We start from the raw sequence: 6,676 nt of genomic DNA on the forward strand, positions 1-6,676 counted from the left end.
TGCCACAAGCCCCATCCAAACCCCTCAGGGGTTACATGGACATCAAGCTCAAAGGGCCTGGCAGGATCAAACATATTCAAAGCCTGTGCCGCCTTGACAGCTCTCTTAGCTGCTGCAAATGCACCTTGTGCTTGCTCAGTCCAATCCCAGAGAACCCTCTTCCAAATAAGGTAATATAAGGGACGCAGTAACTGAACTAAATGCGGTATGAATGCTTGCCAATACCCCAACAGACCTAGGAATTCCTGTAACTGCTTTACCGTAGTGGGCACAGGATATGCTTGGATCTTATCTATAACTGTGTCAGGGATAACCTTTGTCTTACCAGACCAGACAATTCCCAAGAACTTAACAGATAACCTACGTCCTTGTAATTTGCCCTCGTTGACCACCCAGCCACATGCTTTCATATGGGATAGCAGGGTAGGAACTGCTTGCTCCAATTCTAGAAGAGAGTCGCTAGTTAGCATAATGTCATTGATATAATGATACATACAAACTGCCTCTGGTTGTTTCCATTTAGTCAGATCAGCAGGCACCAGCCCATGACACAAGGTGCCTCTGGTTGTTTCCATTTAGCCAGGTCAGCAGCCACCAGCCCATGACACAAGATCAGGCTACGCAAATAGCCTTGTGATGATACTGTAAAGGTCCATTGCCACCCTTCCCAAGTGAAGGCAAATTGGTCTTGATTCTCTGCAACTATATCAATAGAGAAAAAGGCGCTAGCCAAATCTGCCACAAAGTGGTATGTCCCCAACTCATGGCTTAACCGATCCATCAGGTTAGCTATTGAGGGTACAGCAGCATTCAAATGGGAAACAACTTTATTCAGTTCTCTGCAACCCACTGTCACTCGCCAGGTTCCGTCTGGTTTGCGCACAGGCCACACTGGGGAGTTGTAAGGACTGTGTGCTGGCCGGATGATCCTCACCTTTTCTGGTTCGAGGATTGTCCCAGTGATTTCTTCATAGCCGCCTGGCAGGTGGTACTGTTTTGTGCTAGTCACACGCCAGGCAACAGGTAATTGCAAGGGGGGGTGCTGCATGTCCTCACAACACTGCCTTCACAACCTGGACAGGCAGGTGGAACACCCCAGCTATAGTTTCCAAAAACAGTCCTTAACAAGACATCTACCCCAAAGTATATTCAGGAATAGGAGATACATATACCTTGTGTGGCTTAGGAGGGAGTCTTCCTATCCCCACTGGAATAGTTATTGGCTTCACCTGAACAGTTTGGCCCCCAAACCCATCAGTGGCCACTGGGGTCCCAGCAAACCATTCTGTGTTCCCATAAATAAGGGAACATTCTGCACCTGTATCCACCAACGCCAGTACCCATTGTACATTAGGAGGGGACTAGTGGATAGCCAGTTCCATGTGTGGCCTCTGGTCCCCATCTGTCCCTGTTAGATGGGTCTCTCGGCTTTCCCCCTATTCAAGCTGGAACAGTGGGTCTTAGGGGTCCTCCTCTCCTTCAGCGGTCTCCATCATATAATCTTGGTGCCATGCCGCCAGCACACCAACTGTATTATTGGTAGCTGCTGGGGCCATTCATTTCAGCGGCTGGAATATTTGTCCTGGTTTAAGCTGCTGACAAAGCTCCAAAAGGACTTTATTAGGCTTGCCATCCAATATCTCCCTATCTGTCCTAGCCGCAATGAAATCTACCCACATCTGTGTTTGGGTAACTTTCACAGGCCCGTTCCTCTTGCTAGTCTGAGGGGCAGCATGGGCAGCAGCCCTCACAGTTTTGTGATTCCATGCTACCTCCAGCTCCCCCAAATATGCTATTATCTACATAACTGTGTCGATAGGCTGTCCGACATAGGGGCCCAAGATAGCCACTAGTGACCCAAAAAGGGCTGATGGGGCACTGCAGAGGATAAGATCTCACATCTCGGCTGTAAACACTTCCTCATCTGGTCCACAGGACCCCAGGTGGAAAGCAGAATTCTTCATACCTAGTTCCCGAAGGACCTTTACTAACTCACTGTAGCACTGCCACCAACTCACTGCCCCCGGCAAGTCTCTGGCATTCTGCCAGACCGTATGAATGGCAGCCATCACCCACTCTAATAGGGTATGGTTTCCTGGGTTGTCATGGCAGTTCTGAAGACACTGCCTCAAGGAGGAGTGTGTGGTAGTGGCAGCCAGTTTCTCCATCTCTGTTCTGGAGAGCATGATGTCATCCACCTCTATGTCCCACAACCTCAGTTACCAGGCTGCCAGTGGCTCCATGGGTTTCTGCCTGAATTGTGCCCCCAACTCCATCAGCTCTGCCTGGGTATAGGGCTGGACCACAGAGTGCTCCACTACCTATGAAGGAGCCTGTGGTTGCCCCTGAGGGGCCCTTGGCTGCTGGGATTTTACCTTCTTGGCGATCACCGGTGGGGCTCTGAGTCTGCAGACAGCAGTTGCTGCCAGAGCCTCCCCCCTCAGAAGAGGAGGAGTCAGAAACGCCTGCTCCTACCCACTCAGAGTGATACCGCTGGCAGCAACGCAGCTCCTTCTTCCGCGCACCACGTTGGCTTCTGCAGCTGACAGCTCTCGGCCTGAAGCTGACTCTCAAGCTCCTGAATCCGCAGTTGTTTCTCCAACAGCTGTCGCTGCCAACGACAACTCGTGAACCCACAATCCCTTCTCCAGAGACTGCTCCATTTCCAGGCGCTGTTGGTGCTCAGGCTACAGTCTGACTTGCAATTCTTGTATCAGCAGCTCTTTCTCCAGTGACCATTCCAGCATTGCTGCTTGGTCCGCATGTCATTCTGGAGCTTTCAACCTCGGGCTGCCTCTTGCACAGAGCTCTCAGTTTCTTCTCGCAGGGCTGTAAAAAAAAAACACCCAGCCTATGGCCCCCGAAAGGACAGCCACAGGGAACCATACACTGGAGAACAGTGACCACTCCTCTGCCCCACCCTTCAAGGGTGTCGGGGGCTCCATACACATCTGCTCTGAACCCTGCCCACTACACCAGGTGTAATGCCAGTGACTGAGGCGAGGCAGGTTCACAATGGATTTGGGCAGACAGTAGAGAAACTTCAGAGTCTGAAAGTGTTGCACCATACCTGTTTGCTAAAGGCTCGCAAAGACATGCAAGCAAATAACAAAAGTGAAAGAGCTAATAAACAAAAGAAAATCTGCTATTTGCAGTAAGAGCAAGGAAGGGAGAAGGAAAACCACACTCATGGTGGCAGGAGAGCGATCTGGGAGAATCACCACCCAGGGGAAGCACCCATAGCCTTATATTTGCTATGCACACGTGTCTCTGCCATGTGCTCATGCAGTAATCAGGCAGTGCTTGCAGCTGCTAAACCTGCGAGCAAGCCTAACACAGCTGCTCTATACACATAATGGGCATGAGGAGAGTGACTCAGAGACACTCATAAATTCTGACTTCCCAAACACTTGCCTTAGTCTCTTATTTCTGTACCCAGCTCAGGAGCCCAAAGAGAACGTATTCGCTTACCTTTTAGCAAAATGGGATTACAAAAATTAGCATCACCAACTCAATGTTATAGGAGGGGGCAGCATTTTAATTGGATAATATTTATATAAATAAAATAATTCAATGGGATATTTCAGTAATAGGCATACTTGCAAGCTACCACTTATTGAGTTATTTCTTTCTACCAGTCCCCCAGAAATGGATTGTTTTGCTTGTATGATCTGTTTTAATCTTCACAGACATCCCATCAGGTAGGTAAGAATATCGGCTTTATTTAAAATGAAGAAATTGGGGCAAAAATTATTTCCCTTAAGCCAAATTGATGATAGTTTCCTCAACTTTGTGTTCTTAACCTCTCTGCTATCCTGCCCTTCTTGCAACAGGTCTCCCAGATTCAAAGGAATTTGGAGGTTGTGCTTGGGTGTCATCCTGTATGCTATCATTTCCCACATCTAAACAGTTATCAAGTCCTGTCAATGTTCCTTCTTAATTTTTTTTTTTTTTTTACAATCGGTTTCTTCCTTACTGGTTGATATTAGCGATTAAGAAAATGTTTCTGGCCTGACCAGGTGGTTGCACAGTGGTTAGAGCATTGGACTGGGATGCAGAGGACTCAGGTTTGAAACCCCAAGGTCACCAGCTTGAGCGTGGGGTCTCTGGCTTGACTGTGGGATCATAGACATGACTCCATGGTCGCTGGCTTGAGCCCAAAGGTTACTGGCTTGAAGCTCAAGGTTGTTTGTTTGAGCCTAAGGTCGCTGGCTCAAGCAAGGGGTCACTAGCTCTGCTGGAGCCCCCTGGTCAAGGCACATATGAGAAAAACAATCAATGAACAACTAAGATGCCACAATGAAGAATTGATGCTTCTCATCTGTCTCCCTTCCAGCCTGTCTGTCTCTGTCTGTCTGTCTCTCTCACAAAAGAGAAAGAAAGAGAGATGAAAGAAAGAAAGAAAGAAAGAAAGAAAGAAAGAAAGAAAGAAAGAAAGAAAGAAAGAAAGAAAGAAGAAAGAGAGAGAGATTGAAAGAAAGAAAGAGCCTGACCAGGCGGTGGTGCAGTGGATAGAGCGTCGGACTGGGATGCAGAGGACCCAGGTTCAAGACCCCGAGGTCGCCAGCTTCAGTGTGGGCTCATCTGGTTTGAGGAAAAGCCCACAAGCCTGAACCCAAGGTCGCTGGCTCCAGCAAGGGGTTACTCAGTCTGCTGAAGGCCCGCAGTCAAGGCACATATGAGAAAGCAATCAATGAACAACTAAGGTGTTGCAACGTGCAATGAACTAATGATTGATGCTTCTCATCTCTCTCCGTTCCTGTCTGTCTGTCCCTGTCTATCCCTCTCTCTGACTCACTCTCCATCTCTGTAAAAAAAAAAAAAAAGAAAAAGAAAAGAGAGAGAGAGAGAGAGAGAGAGAGAGAGAGAGAGAAAGAAAGAAAGAAAGAAAGAAAGAAAGAAAGAAAGAAAGAAAGAAAGAAAGAAAGAAAGAAAGAAAGGAGAAAGAGAGAGAGATTGAAAGAAAGAAAGAGTGGCCCTGGCCGGTTGGCTCAGCGGTAGAGCGTCGGCCTGGCGTGTGGGGGACCCGGGTTCAATTCCCCGCCAGGGCACATAGGAGAAGTGCCCGTTTGCTTCTCTACCCGCCCCCCCTCCTTCCTCTCTGTCTCTCTCTTCCCCTCCCGCAGCCGAGGCTCCATTGGAGCAAAGATGGCCCGGGCGCTGGGGATGGCTCCTTGGCCTCTGCCCCAGGCGCTAGAGTGGCTCTGGTGGTGGCAGAGCGACGCCCCGGAGGGGCAGAGCATCGCCCCCTGGTGGGCAGAGCGTCACCCCTGGTGGGCGTGCCGGATGGACCTCGGTCGGGCGCGTGCGGGAGTCTGTCTGACTGTCTCTCCCCGTTTCCAGCTTCAGAAAAAGAAAAAAAAAAAAAAAGAAAGAAAGAAAGAAAGAAAGAAAGAGCCTGACCAGGCGGTGGCGCAGTGGATAGAGCATCGGACTGGGATGCAGAGGACCCAGGTTCAAGACCCCGAGGTCGCCAGCTTCAGTGCGGGATCATCTGGTTTGAGGAAAAGCCCACAAGCCTGAATCCAAGGTCGCTGGCTCCAGCAAGGGGTTACTCAGTCTGCTGAAGGCCCGCGGTCAAGGCACATATGAGAAAGCAATCAATGAACAACTAAGGTGTTGCAACGTGCAATGAAGAACTAATGATTGATGCTTCTCATCTCTCTCCGTTCCTGTCTGTCTGTCCCTGTCTATCCCTCTATCTGACTCACTCTCCATCTCTGTAAAAAAAAAAAAAAAAAGAAAGAAAAAAAAAGAAAGAGAGAGAGAGAGAGAAAAAGAAAGAAAGAAAGAAAGAAAGAAAGAAAGAAAGAAAGAAAGAAAGAAAGAAAGAAAGAAAATGCCTCAGGCCCTGGCTGGTTGGCTCAGTGGTATGGTACAGCATCAGACCAGAGTGCAGATGTCCCAGGTTTGATTCCTGATAAAGGCACAAAGGAGAAGCTCTCATCTGTTTCTCCACCCCTCCCCCCTCTTGCTTCTCTCTATCTCTCTTACCCTTGAGCCATGGCTCAATTGGAGCAAGTTGGTGCAGAACGCTGAGGGTTGCTCCATGGCCTCCACCTCAGGCGCTAAGAAGAGCTCAGTTGCTGAGCAATAGAGCAATGCTCCAGATGGGCAAAGCATCTGCCATTAGATCCCAGTTTGGTTGAGTCGCACACGGGCATCTGTTTCTGCCTCCCCTCCATTCACTGAATAAAAATAAAAAAAAGAAAGAAAGAAAGAAAAGAAAATGCTTCCCAGTTTGCCTGGATTTTAGTCTTGGCTCTGACCCGTCTGTGTGACCTTCAGTGCCTGGTCTGTGATGTGAGAATGAATGATGGTACCAACCTTGTTGAATTATTGTCAGGATTTAATGAATGTATGGAGCTACGTATTTTAAAATATGTCCACAAAAAATAAAAATTATTTAACACTCTTTCACTATGTGGAGTCTAATTCCTCTCTCCTTGAGTATAGGCTGCACTTGGTAACTTGATTCTAGCCCATACAATGTGGCAGAAGTGCTGCTGTGTGACTTTTAAAACCAGGCCGTGAAAAACCTCCTCAATCTCTCTCCTGGATGATTTACCTTGAGAGAGGTCAGCCATCATGATGTAACAGCAGTAAAGCTGTCAACGGAGAGACCCAAATGGGGAAGAATTGAGGCATCCTGCCAACAACCAGCATCATAGGAATG

This window comes from Saccopteryx leptura, chromosome 9, assembly GCF_036850995.1.
Source record: "Saccopteryx leptura isolate mSacLep1 chromosome 9, mSacLep1_pri_phased_curated, whole genome shotgun sequence".
In the NCBI taxonomy this organism is placed as follows: domain Eukaryota; kingdom Metazoa; phylum Chordata; class Mammalia; order Chiroptera; family Emballonuridae; genus Saccopteryx; species Saccopteryx leptura.